We start from the raw sequence: 15,075 nt of genomic DNA, 5'->3' as shown, positions 1-15,075 counted from the left end.
TGACCTACTATCTACAAGCCACTAGTCAGGAGTGTGATAGAATACTCTTCACTTGCATGAATTAGTGCAGCTCCAAAAGCACTCAAGAAGTTTAACACCACCCAGGACAAAGAAGCCCGCTTTATTGGCGCCACATCCACAAATATGCACTCTCTCCACCATCGATGATAAGTAGCAACAGTGTGTGCTGTCTACACAATGCACTGTGGAAATTGACTGAAGATTCTGAGACAGCGCTTTCCAAACCCACAACCACTTCCATCTAAAAGGACAAGGACAGCAGATACACAGGAATGCCACCACCTGCAAGTTCCCCTCATTATCGGAACTTGGAAATATATCGCTGTTGTGTCACTGTCAAAAAGCCATCCTATTTTTGACTTGCCAAACAAAACAAGCAATATCTCAGTATCTATCATATCAAGCCTCTTCATTATCCTATATATTTAATAAGGTCACCTCTTATTCTCCTAAATGCTCAGAAATGCAGCTTCACATTATAGGACAATCCTGTATACCACATTTATTGTGAGTATATTCTTCTTTAAATATGGAACCCAAAATTGCGCATAGTATTCCAAGTGTGGGCTCTTCAAAATCCCATTCAATTGTTGATAGACTTCTTTATTTTAAATTCAAATTAACTTGCAATGAAGGCCAACATGCACCTGACCTTTCTGATTGCTTACTGTCCCTACATGCTACCATTTTGTCTGTCTTGTATGAATACATCCAAGTCTCGCTGAGCATCAATATTGATTAGTTTCATGACTCTTAACAAATCTTTTGCATTGTATTCTTACAACCAAATTGAATAACAATTTCTCCTTATTATATTGCCCTGCTACTCTTCTAACCAGTCTATAACTCTTGGTAGCTTCAACAAACTTAAGTACATTACTCCATGTCTCTTTGTCTCACTCAACAATATGGATTGTAAATAGTTAAGGCCCCAGCACTCATCTTTATGATACTTCACTTGACAGAGTCTAACAACTTGAAAATGACTCATCCATCCCTGCTTTTTCCTTTATGACCATTAACTAAAATTTTATTTTTGCTAATATATCACCCCAAACACCAGGACCTCTTTGTGTATTACGTTTTCGAATGACAGTTTATTGAACATCTTTTAAAAATCCAAATATGTAAATCATAGAATCCCTACAGTGCAGAAAGAGGCCATTTAGGTCATCAAGTCTGCACCGACCTGCTCAAAGACCAGCCCAACCAGTCAGGATTTGGGACAGAAACTTAATCAGGAGATAGAAAAAGCATTTAAGAAAGGTGTTATCACAATAATCATGGAGGACTTCAATATGCAGGTGGACTAGGAAAATGAGGTTGGCCACTGGCCCCAGAAGAAGAATCCGTGGACTACGAGATTTTCCTCAGCAGCTTGCAGTGAAACACATTAGGGAACAGGTAGTTCTGGATTTGGTAATGTGTAATGGGGGCTGACTGGATTAGGGGATTTAAGATAAATGAACCCCTAGGGGCCAGCGACCATAATATGATAGAATTGACCCTACAGTTTGAGGGAGAGAAACTGGACTCAAATGTAATAGTTTTGCAATTGAGTAAAGTTAACTACGAAGACAATGGAGGGGAACTGCCCAGAGTTGATTGGAAGGACAACCCAGCATGGAAGATGGTGGAGCAGCAATGGCAGGGGTTTTTGGGGGTAATTTGGGAGGCACTGCAGTAATTCATCCCAAGGAAGAAGAAACATATTAAGGGGATGATGATGCAACCATGGCTGATAAGGGAGGTCAGGGACAATATAAAAGCAAAAGAAAAAGCTTACATTTTGGCGAAGATTAATGGAAAGCCAGAGGATTGGGGAACCTTTGAAAACCAGTGGAGGACAACTAAAGAAAACAATAGGGGGAAGAGGATGAAATATAAGTATGAGCTAGCTAGTCTTATAAAGGAAGATTGCAAGAGTTTTTATATATAAAAAGGTAAGAGAGAGTGAACAGTGAATATTGCACCACTGGAAAATTAGAGGTGGAGAGGAAGAAATGGGAAACAAACAAACGACGGAGGAGTTAAGTAGGTACTTTACATCAATCTTCATGGAGGAAGACACCAGTAGCATTTCAGAGAATCAGGGCAGAGGTGAGTGTAGTGGCCATCACTAAGGAGAATGTGCTGGGGAAGCTCAAAGGTCTGAAGATGGATACATCATCCAGACTGGATGGACTACACTTCAGGGTTTTGAGGCAGAGAGCTGAGGAGATTGTAGAGGCATTGGTGGTGATCATACAGGAAGCATTCGAGTTAGGGAGGTTCCCAGAGGACCAAAAATGGTTAATGTAACACCCCTATTTAAGAAAGGAGGGAGTAATTGATGGAAAACTATAGGCTGGTTAGCCTGACCTCAGTCATTGGTAGGATATTAGAGTCCATTATTACGAACGAGATTGCAGAGAACTTGGAAGAGCACGCTAAAATAGGGTTGAATCAATTTGGTTTTGTCTAGGGGATATCGTCCCTGCCAAATCTGTAAGAATTATTTGAGAAGGTAATGACCAAGTTAGACAAAGGAGAGACAGTAGATGTAATCTATTTGGATTTTAAGAAGGTCTTTGCTACACAGGAGATTGCTAAATCAGAACCCTTGGTATTAGGGGTAGGGTACTGTAATGGATAGAGGATTGGCTAACTGGCAGAAGACAGAGTGGGTATAAAGGGGTCCTCTCCAGGATGGTAGCTGGTGACCAATGGATTTCCACAGAGGTCAGATTGGGGACCACACTTATTAGATTCTCTATAGTGTACAAACAGGCCATTCAGCCCAACAAGTCCACACCGACCCTCCAAAGAATAACTCACCCAGACCCATTCCCCCTACTTACCCTGACTAATGCACCTAACACTCTTGGCAATTTAGCACGGCCAATTCACCTGACCGGCACATCTTTGGATTGTGGGAAGAAACCAGAGCATCCGGAGGAAAACCACGCAGGGAGAATGTGCAAACTCCACATAGACAGTGGCCTGAGGCTGGAATCAAACCCTGGTCCCTGGTTCTGTGAGGCAGCAGTGCTAATTACTAAGCCACCTTGCTGCCCCTATGTCGCTATTCATGTCATACATTTGGACAAGGAATTAAAGCATTGTTGCTAAGTTTGCAAATAACATAAAAATCTGGACAAACAGTGTTGAAGAGGCAGGGAGGCTGCAGAAAGACGTGACAGATGGAATACAATGTGGGAAAGTGTGAGGTTATGCTCTTTGGCAGGAAGAATAGAGGATTAGATTATCTTCTAAATGGTGAAAGGTTTCAGAAATATGAAGCACAAACAGACTTCGGAAACCTAGTTTAGGATTCTCTTAAGGTTTACATGCAGATCGGTTGGCTTTCAGGAAGGCAAAAGCAATGTGAGCATTCATTTTGAGAGGGTTAGAATACAAGTGCAGAGATCTGGCTGTATAAGGCTCTGGTTAGATCACATTTAGTATACTATGAGCGGTTTTGGGCCCCTTTTTAAAGGACGGATGTGTGGACTTTGGAGGGGGTCCAGACAAGATTCACAGCAATGATCCTGGAGATGAAGGGTTTGTTAAATGGCAAGGGAAGAACAGTTGAGAAATTAGCTCTGAAATCGATGGAGTTTAGAAGGTTGAAGGTGGATCTGATTGAAACTTACAGAATACTGAGAGACCTGAATAGAATGGATGTAGAGGAGGTGCTTCCAGCAGTAGTAGAGTCTAGGACCCGAAGACGCGCAGAGTGAAGGAATAAAGGAACTGAGCTGAGGAGGAATTTCTTCAGCCTGAATGTGGAGAATCTGTGAAACTCATTGCCACAGAGTGCTATGGAGGCCAAGTTATTGTGTGTATTTAAGACAGAGATTGATCGGTTCTTGATTAGAATGGGGTTCAAGGGTTCTGGGAACAAGGCAGGAGAATGGGGTTGAGAAACTTATTAGGCACAACACAATTGTGGAGCAGACTCAATGGGCCAAATGGTCTAATTCTGCTCCTTTGTCTTATGGTTTGAATATTTTGTCCTAATCCATTAGACATTGGTTATCATTACTCATATTCTGTGGTATGACATGTCCTTTGTCCATAACTTTAAAAGTTTATCCTCATGTGACTCCCGCTCCTCCATTATTAAAATCCTCACTTACAGCTCTGTTTATATTCTTCCCAGGACACTCACTCCAGTGCTGAAGGTCTTTCCAATAGATAATTTCTTCTTGTCATCGTACTGATGTCAGAATCCCATGATGTAAAGCCCATTTCTCTCACACTAACATTTGAGCCATACATTCAGCACTGTGACCTTATTTACCATATATCAAATTATTTGTGGCTCAAGGAGTAATCTATAGATTTTTAAAATCGTTTTGGCTCTGGATTTGTAAGAGCTGCCATAGAATCATCCAAAACTCCTGAGCTGGAAAGAATTGCTCCAAACTCAATGTGAAGTCTGTTACCAAGATGGAACTGATTTTTTTCATGCTCCTTGACAATAATAACAGGTTCTTTGTCAGGCCTGCCAATATGCAAAGGACATTCATGCTCCATTCTCCTGTATTTTGTCTGATCAAAGGACACATCTGGTTCCTCAGCAACAAAATACTTCTGTGACCTTACCCTTTAGGGACCTGACATGTGCACCATGTTTTCCTCTTTGGGTGGTTGCAGCCCACTCATACCTGGTTATTCCTGCCTCTAAACTACCATCTAACTTACAAACAGTTCTCGAACCAAGCTGGTTCCTGTAAGTATCAAGTGGCAATATTTCCATATTAGATGTGGTCTCAGTCATTTCCTTCACCATGAGGTTACTGTGGCTGGTTGGGCGGGGGTTCCTGTGCACATGAAAGATAGGGTGCAGAAGAATGTATGATACAAAGTGTGTGCTCCATTGCCCTTGCTTCATCTGCAACTTGCACTTCATGCTAATCAAGTGTGTAAAGACTTTGCAATCATACACTGGCCATGAACATAACAACATTCATGCTGGTAAACAATTTATGCTGGTTGCAATGCACTTTGTCACGACTTGCCTGATAATTTCCCATAGTCCCTTCTCTCAGAGGCTGAGGACATGCAAATGTACCGGTTCCCATTTGTACTTTGCTGCACTCTCCAGTCATGTAACACTTTACAAGGCAGAAGAACATCAGCGAATATGTCGCAATGTATTTGTATGATGTGTCTGTCATACCTAAATAGCTGGAAGAATGCAGAAGCAGCAAGATGTGGTTTTGAGGCTTGCAACATTGATAGATGTATGAAGGTAGGTGTTAGGCAAGTGTCTCGAGAGCAAAAAATCACTGATGGTTAAGGTGTGTGTGTGTGTGTGGTGCATTGACTGCTGGGTGAAGTTGGTGGTGCAGTATGTCAGAGTCAATAATTGAAGATTCACCCACTACCAGACGTGCGAGAGCATGTCATTTTCTGCCACACTAAAATCAGATCCTTAGGTAAGGCAGTGTGTACCTGGATGGCCTTCTATCCAGCCAACTCTCTTCCAAATCACCTCCAGGACTAAGCCTGCCATCTCTCGAACTTGTCACTTTACTATTGATATTATTCCTATTTTGAAACATTTTTTGACAGTTTCACAGCTGCGTCAGCAGGAACACACCTCCTTGTTACACAATCCATATTCATGCTGCAGAACAGGAAACATGAGGTTTATGTGTTGACTGCTTCACTTCACCTCGATGTGCAATAATCATAGATTGCAATCCCTGGGCCTGAAAACCTGCATTATCGAATTTTTAGCCCATTTTTTTAAAAAAGTGCTGTAATTCTTAATAAAACATTGTCAATAAATAACCACAGGCAAAATATGGAAAATATGCACATTGTTGTAGTTCTGAGGTAATGTTGAAGGAGTCTATGCATAATGAATTGATCAGCATCTGGTTTGAAATATAGGTTTGCTAGGTAAGAAATAAGAATTAAAAATTAGTTAGGATGCACAGTATTAAAATTCTGTAAAGATAAAGATTCATGTAGAAGTTTATTCTTGGCAGTGTGGAGGAACAGAGGGATCTGGGTGTGCAAGTACATAGATCCCTCAAAGTTGCCACCCAAGTGGATAGGATTGTTAAGAAAGCATATGGTGTTTTGGCTTTCATTAACAGGGGTATCGAGTTTAAGAGCCACGAGGTTTTGCTGCAGCTCTACAAGTCCCTGGTGAGACCACACTTGGAATATTGTGTCCAATTCTGGTCACCCTACTAAAGGAAAGATACAGAGACTTTGGAGAGGGTGCAAAGAAGGTTAATCACTATACTGCCTGGACTGGAGAGCTTGCCTTATGAAGAAAGGTTGAATAAGCTCAGATTTTTCTCTCTGGAGAGAAGGAGGAAGAGAGGAGACCTGATAAAGGTGTACAAAATAATAAGAGGAATAGATAGAGTCAATTGCCAGAGACTTTTCCCGAGGGCAGGATTGACTGGTACGAGAAGTCATAGTTTGAAGATATTAGGAGGAAGATATAAAGGCAACATCAGAGGTAGGTTCTTTACACAGAGAGTTGTGAATGCATGGAATGCATTGCCAGTTGAGGTGGTGGAAGCAAAGTCATTGGGCACATTTAAGCAATTGCTGGACATGCACATGGATAGCAGTGAGTTGAGGGATGCGTAGGTTAAGTTACTATATTTTGCATTAGGATTAAGTCTCGGCACAATATCGTGGGCCTAAGGGCCTGTTCTGTGCTGTATTTTTCTATGTTCTATGTTCTATTGATCATTAAAGATCATTGCAATGAGCAGGAAATGCGAGATTGATCCACTTTGATGTTAAGATATATCTAGGAGCTGACAGAGCAGCAACACACATATAGTATAAATTAATAATGTAATTACTAAAAGAAAGGCCTAGAAAGAAACATTACAACGTCGCACATGTTCACTACAGGAGGCACAGTGCTCAGTGGTTAGCGCTGTTGCCTCACGGTGCCAGGGCTCAGTTTGATTCCAGCCTTGGATGACTGTCTGTGTGGAGCTTGCATGTTCTCCCCATCTCTGTGTGGTTTCTACCAAGTACTTCAGTGTCCCCGACAGTCCAAAGATGTGCAGGTCAGGTGAATTGACCATCAGAAATGCAGGGTTGTGGGATAGGTTGGAGGTATGGGTCTGGGTGGAATGATCTTTGGATGCCAACTTTGGTGTGCCTTGCGTGAAATCCTGTGGTGACGATTTAAAACTTTACTGGTTTTCACCCAATTAAGGCTTAAGATGAGTTTCAAACCAACTCCCTGAATGTAGTGGGCATATTAGATTAGATTAGTTTCCCTACAGTGCGGAAACAGGCCTTTCGGCCCAACAAGTCCACACCAACCCTTCGAAGTGTAACCTACCCAGGCCTGTTCTCCTACATTTACCCCTGACGAATGCACCTAACACACTATGGGACAATTTAGCATGGCCAATTCACCTGATCTGCACATCTTTGGATTGTGGGAGGAAACCCACACTGACACAGGGAGAATGTGCAAACTCCACACAGTCGCCCAAGGTGGGAATCGAACCCGGGTCCGTGGCACTGTAAGGCAGCACTGCTAACCACTGAGCCACCGTGCCACCCATATTGTCTGGAGTACATGATCATCGTGCTTGCCTTCACTACTGATTCATCCCTGGCCTATCCACTATATCTCAGTGATGCCTAAAATGCCAAGTTAATGGGTTCTCATCTTTTGCAGTACCTGAGACATTTTCCTAGACTGAACTGAATGTCATTTTTGAGTATGGTTTTTGCATTGAAGATTGGGCTTGTCAAGAGTTGGACATCTTTCAGTTTTGTCCAATTTAGCAGTACATCCAACTTTGAGTATGTCGTTCGTTCCCTTGCCTGGATTCGCCAGGATGGATAATCCTTCTTATTTCTTTAGAGGTGATGGTTTTTCACAAGGTGAGGTTACTACCCTCATGTCCAACATCCCTCCCTTTACAACCAGGCTTGAATCTGACTTTCATGGAGTTGGTCAAAATCTGGTTGCAAAAGGTAGATGTTTGGGTATGCTGTTGGTACCCTCACCCGGTAAAAACTCATCACAGTTATAGACATAAAAAGAAGTAACTTATTGGCAAAGGAACTGTTGCACAACCGAGGATGTGGTTGTTTTCTGAGTGCAAATTAGCTGCTATGTTTCTTACATTTCAACAGTGACTATACTTCAATAAGCATCTCATTCACTGTAACATGCTCTGAGATGTTTGGTAGTCATGAAAAGCATCAATGATATTTAGAACATAGAACATAAAACATAGAAAAGTACAGCACAGAACAGGACCTTTGGCCCATGATGTTGTGTCGAGATTTAATACAAATGTAAAATATAATAACTTAACCTACGCACCCCTCAACTCACTGCTAACCATGTGCATATCCAGCAGTTGCTTAAATGTCCCCAATGACTCTGCTTCCACCACAGCTGGCAACGCATTCTATGCATTCACAACTCTCTGCATAAAGAACCTACCTCTGATGTCTCTTTTATACCTTCATCCTAATATCTTCAAACTATGACTCCTTGTACTAGTCACTCCTGCCCTGGGGGAAAGTCTCTGGCTTTTGACTCTATCTATTCCACTCATTATCTTGTATACCTTGATCAGGTCTCCTCTCTTCCTCCTTTTCTCTAGAGAGAAAAGTCCGAGCTTATTCAACCTTTCTTCATAAGGCAAGCCCTCCAGTCCAGGCAGCATCCTAATAAATCTTCTCTGCACCCTCTCTAAAGCATCTGTATCTTTCCTATTGTAGGGCGCCAGAACAGTACACAATATTCCAAGTGTGGTCTCACCAGGGACTTGTAGAACTGCAGCAAAACCTTGCAGCTCTTAAACTCAATCCCCCTGTTAGTGAAAGCCAAAACACCATATGCTTTCTTAACAACCCTATCCACTTGGGTGGCAACCTGAGGGATCTATGTATTTGCACACCCAGATCCCTCGGTTCCTCCACACTGCCAAGAATCCTGTCTTTAATCCTACATTCAGCATTTGAGTTCGACCTTCCAAAATGCATCACTTCACATTTATCCAGATTGAACTCCATCTGCCATTTCTCAGCCCAGCTCTGCACCCTGTCTATGTTGCACTGCAGCCAGCAGTAGCCCTCTATACTATCGACGACACCTCCAACCTTTGTGTCATCTGCACATTTACTAATCCACCCCTCAACTTCCTCAACCAAGTCATTTATAAAAACTACAAAGAGCAGAGGCCTAAGAACAGAGCCCTGCTTGACCCTACTCAACACTGACCTGCAGGCAGAATACTTTCCATCGACAACCAATCTCTGCCTTCTGTCAGCCAGTCAATTCTGAATTCAGATTGCCAAATCTCCCTGTATCCCATACTTCCTGACTTTATAATGAGCCTACCATGGGGAACCTTGTCAAATGCCTTGCTGAAGTCCATATACACCACATCCACTGCTCGACCTTCGTCAACCTGTCTTGTCACCTCCTCATAAACTCAATAAGATTTGTGAGGCATGACCTGCCCCTCACAAAGCCATGTTGACTGCCTTTAATCACACTGTGCTTTGCCAAATAGTCATAAATCCTATCCCTCAGAATTCTTTCCAAAAGTTTCTGACCACAGACTTAAGACTGACTGGTCTGTATTTGCCAGGGATTTCCCTATTACCCTTTTTGAAAAGAAGAGCAACATTCACCTCCTTCCAATCCTCCAGTACGACTCCTGTGGAGAGGGAGGAGGCAAGTATCCTCGCCAGCGGCTTAGCAACCTCCTTTCTCACTTCCTTGAGCAGCCTAGGATAAATCTGGTCTGGGTCTGGGGACTTATCAATCTTAATGTTTTCCAAAGTTTCCAGCACATCAACTTCATCAATCTCAATCTGGTCAAGACTGTATCCCAGCTCCTCAAAGTTTTCATTCACAACAAGGTCCCTTTCCTTAGTGAAACCCGAAGCAAAAAACTCATTTAAGGCTTCCCTATCTGCTCAGCCCCCATGCACAAATTCCCTTCGATATCCCTGATCGGCCCTACCTTCTCCCTGATCATTCTCTTATTCCTCACATATGAGTAAAATGTCTTTGGATTCTCCCTAATCCTTCTTGCCAAGCTTTATTCATGCTCCCTCCTGGCTCTCCTCAGTCCATTTCTGAGCTCCTTTCTAGCAAGCCTGTAATCCTCTAAAGCTGTGCTAGATTCTTGCTTCCTCCACCTTACGTAAGCTGCCTTCTTCCTTTTGATGAGAAGCTCCTCTGTTCTCGTCATCCAAGATTCCTTAATCTTACCCCTTCTTACCTCTCTCAGAGAACAAATTCATGCATCACTCACAATAACTGCTCCTTAAATAGCCTCCACATGTCTGTTGTGCCCTTTCTGTGGAACAATTGCTCCCAATCTGTACTTCCCAACTCTTGTCTGATAGCATCATAATTTCCTTTTCCCCATTTAAATGCCTTCCCTTGGTAACTGCTCCTTTCCCTCTCCAAGGCTATGGTAAATGTGAGGCAGTTGTGGTCACTGTCACCAAAGTGTTCTCCCACCATGAGATCTGACATCTGTACTGGCTCATTGCCGAGCACCAAATCCAAAATTGCCTCTCCCCTCGTCAGCCTGTCCACATACTGAGTAAGGAAACTCTCCTGAACACACCTGACAAAAATGGCTCCATCCAAACCATCTGCACTTAGGAGGTTCCAGTCAATATTGGGAAACTTGAAATCACCCATAACAACAACCCTGCTATTTCTGCATTTTTCCAGAATCTGCCCGCCTATGAGATCTTCAATCTCTCTACTGTTATTAGGTGGTCTATAGAAAACCCCCAATGCGGTGGCTGTTCCCTTGCTATTCCTAACTTCCACCCATACTGATTCAGTAGACAAACCTTCCTCAACAGCCTTCATTTCTGTAGCTGTGATGCACACTCTGATTAGCAATGCTACACCCCGTCCTCTCTTTCCACCCTCCCTGTTCTTTTTAAATGTTCTAAACCCTGGAACATCAAGTAACCATTCCTGCCCAGTGAAACCCACGTCTCCGTTATGGCCACAACATCGTAGCCCATGATCCATGCTCTAATGATCCATGCTCTAAGTTTGTCACTCTTATTTCAGACACTCCTTGCATTACAGCAGCCACACTTTAACCAATCCCTTTGTTTCATCAGGTGAGAAACTTTCCCGGTAGATTCAATACATCCTGTCACTGCCCCATCTGCAACTGTCCCCCTCTCAGACATGTGGCTCTGATTTCCACCCTCCTGCCAAGTTAAGCTGCCAAATATAAGTTTTGCTTTCTTGATAAAACAGTGCCCAGACATACCAGGTAAACCTCCATTTTTATAATTTTGAGAGGGTGATTTTCTGTAGCATCTTCCAAATTTGATGATATTAACAAACTTGGAAGGTGGAAAACAATGGGGATGATACAAGTTGACTGCAACAGGTCATAGAATGTCTAGCATATTGGGTAGATGTGATAACTAAGGAAGCCCGACTGGAAAGGAACATCATTTATTATTGAACAAAACAGAGCCACTGCTTTTAATGTACTTGGGCTAGTCCCCAGCTGGGACAGAGCTTTCTGCAAATCCATCCCTGGATCTGCTTTAACTTTCTAAAATTTACTCATTTTTTTCCTAATCAACCTGTTCAGGCATGTAATTACACACCTTTGGAACAGGTGGAACTTGAACCCAGACCTAACAACTCAGTCGTAACTGCACCCCGAGAAGGATTCAGGAGATCTGCTCCAGCTGGGCAGGTCAAGAGAATCCATACTGAACACGTTCCATAAGGAGATTAATTAATGATTCCCTGTGGGCTTTAAAGGAGTAAACACATCAGACAATCGGCAAATTGACTTAACTGTGACATACTGCATTTTGGCACAAGTAGTAAGGAGGAGGAATGTAAACATACAGACAGTCTTAAAGAGTGTGCAGCAGCAGAAAGCCCTGGGGTTCATGTACACATATCTTTGAAGGTAATAGAACTTATTGTGAGAGTGGTTACCTAAACATACAGGGTTTTGTTTTTTGTTAAGAGATATTGAGCGAAAAGGCAGTGTGGTTATGAAGTGTTAAAAATCTCAGGTTTGACAATTAAAGTATTGCAGCTGAAAAATGTGTTGCTGGAAAAGCACAGCAGGTCAGGCAGCATCCAAGGAGCAGGAGAATCGACATTTTGGGCATAAGCCCTTCTTCAGGAATGAGGAAGGTGTGCCAAGCAGGCTAAGATAAAAGATAGGGAGGAGGGATTTGGGGCAGGGGCGTTGGGAATGCGATAGGTGGAAGGAGGTTAAGGTGAGGATGAAAGGCCGGAGAGGGGGTGGAGGGAGAGAGGTCTGGAAGAAGATTGCAGGTCAAGAAGGCAGTGCTGAGTCTGAGGGTTGGGACTGAGATAAGGTGGGGGGAGGAGAAATGAGGAAGCTGGAGAAATCTACATTCATCCCTTGTGGTTGGAGGGTTCCTTGGCGGAAGATGAGGCGCTCTTCCTCCAGGCGTCATGTTGCCATGGTCTGTCGATGGAGGAGGCCAAGGACCTGCATGTCCTTGGCGGAGTGCGGGGGGAGTTAAAGTGTTCAGCCACAGGGCAGTTGGTTTGTTTGGTGCGGGTGTCCCAGAGGTGTTCTCTGAAACGTTCCGCAAGTAGGCGGCCTGTCTCCCCAGTATAGAGGAGGCCACATCGGGTGCAGCGGATGCAGTAAATGATGTGTGTGGAGGTGCAGGTGAATTTGTGATGGATATGGAAGGATCCCTTGGGGCCTTGGAGGGAAGTGAGGGGGGAGGTGTAGGCGCAAGTTTTGCATTTCTTGCGGTTGCAGGGGAAGGTGCCAGGAGTGGAGGTTGGGTTGGTGGGGGGTGTGGACCTGACGAGGGAGTCGCGGAGGGAGTGGTCTTTCCAGAATGCTTACAGAGGAGGGGAGTGAAATATATCCTTGGTGGTGGGGTCTGTTTGGAGGTGGTGGAAATGACGACGGATGATACAATGTATCTGGAGGTTGGTAGGGTGATAGGTGAGGACCAGTGGGGTTCTGTCCTGGTGGCGATTGGAGGGGCAGGGTTCAAGGGCAGAGGAGCGGGAAGTGGAGGCGATGCGGTGGAGAGCATCGTCAACCACGTCTGAGGGGAAATTGTGGTCTTTGAAGAAGGAGGCCATCTGGGTTGTTTGGTATTGGAATTGGTCCTCCTGGGAGCAGATGCGGCGGAGGTGAAGCAATTGGGAATATGGGATGGCATTTTTTACAGGGGCAGGGTGGGAGGAGGTGTAATCTAGGTAGCTGTGGGAGTCAGTCTCAGACTCCTCCCTCCCCTTCCTAAACCTCTCCATTTCTATCTTGGGCGACTGACTCAACACAGACATTTACTATAAACTGACCCCACCTCATTTCCGCCACCTTCAAACAGACCCCACCACCAAGGATATATTTCCCTTCCCTCCCCTATCAGCGTTCCGGAAAAACCACTCCCTCCGCAACTCCCTCGTCAGGTCCACATCCCCCACCAACCCAACCTCCACTCCTGGCACCTTCCCCTGCAACCGCAAGAAATGCAAAACTTGCGCCCACACCTCTCCCCTCACTTCCCTCCAAGGCCCCAAGGGATCTTTCCATATCTGTTACAAATTCACCTGCACCTCCACACACATCATTTACTGCATCCGCTGCACCCGATGTGGCCTCCTCTATATTGGGGAGACAGGCCGCCTACTTGCGGAATGTTTCAGAGAACACCTCTGGGACACCGGATCAACCAACCCAACCACCTGAACACTTTAACTCCCCCTCCCACTCCGCCAAGGACATGCAGGTCCTTGGCCTCCTCCATCGACAGACCATGGCAACACGACGCCTGGAGGAAGAGCGTCTCATCTTCCGCCCAGGAACCCTCCAAACACAAGGGATGAATGTAGATTTCTCCAGCTTCCTCATTTCCCCTCCCCCCACCTTGTCTCAGTCCCAACCCTCGGACTCAGCACCGTCTTCTTGACCTGAAATCTTCTTCCTGACCTCTCCGCCCCAACCCCCTCTCTGGCCTATCACCCTCACCTTAACCTCCTTCCACCTATCCCATTCCCAACGCCCCTCCCCAAGTCCGTCCTCCCTACCTTTTATCTTAGCCTGCTTGGCACACCTTCCTCATTCCTGAAGAAGGGCTTATGCTCGAAATGTCGATTCTCCTGCTCCTTGGATGTTGCCTGAGTTGCTGCGCTTTTCCAGCAACATATTTTTCAGCTCTGATCTCCAGCATCTGCAGTCCTCACTTTCTCCTAATTAAAGTATTGCATTCAGTTCTAGATTTTTGGAAGTGCTGAGGAGATTTATTAGAATGATCCACTGGTGAGGGATTTTAGTGACAATGGAGAAGTTGGGATTGTTCATATTTGAGGAAGAGAGAGTGAAGGGAGATTTTCTAGAAGTGTATAAGCTTGTGATAGTGTCAGAAAAGTGGGCAAGGATCAAGTGTTATCATTATCTGATTATATGATCACAGCATTAAGGTTTTCGACGAGAGTATCGAGGGAATAGGAGGTGAACTTCTTTGATTCATCAAAAGGTAATGACCTACAATTCACCGTTTATAGTGGAAGGAAGGATGATACATGATGGACAAAGGAAATAGGATGGGGACTTGAAATAAATAAATTTTCAAGTCTGTGAGGTTTGAGAGAATCTTTGGGACTGACTGGATTGCTCTATTAAAAGGTGTCATGGATTTAATAGGTCAAATGTTTGCTTCAGTGCTGTAATGACTGTATGACCACATATAGTTACGTATTGGCTGTTAACAAGTAGAATAGTAAAGTTACTTGATCAGTTATTACTATAATAATGCTTGCTATATTGCACAAATATGATTATCAGTTGGACAAAACCAAGCCCTTACATACAATAGGAAATAGGCACCCAGGCAACAGGAGAGGGAAAGCAGTAGGAATCAATGGAGTACAGCAGAATTCCTGAAAAACATCTGTCACTACAATGCAGGTGGCTAGGAAAGTTCTTTACTAATATTGACAGTCTAAACACTGTTTCAAACATCTGGTGCCAATCTGAGAGTGATAAGTTTGTACTCTGCTCTCAATAATGTATAATGTCATAGAAAGCATCC

The sequence above is a fragment of the Chiloscyllium punctatum genome, chromosome 20 (assembly GCF_047496795.1).
Source record: "Chiloscyllium punctatum isolate Juve2018m chromosome 20, sChiPun1.3, whole genome shotgun sequence".
Lineage (NCBI taxonomy): Eukaryota > Metazoa > Chordata > Chondrichthyes > Orectolobiformes > Hemiscylliidae > Chiloscyllium > Chiloscyllium punctatum.
This window is presented reverse-complemented; position numbering follows the sequence as displayed.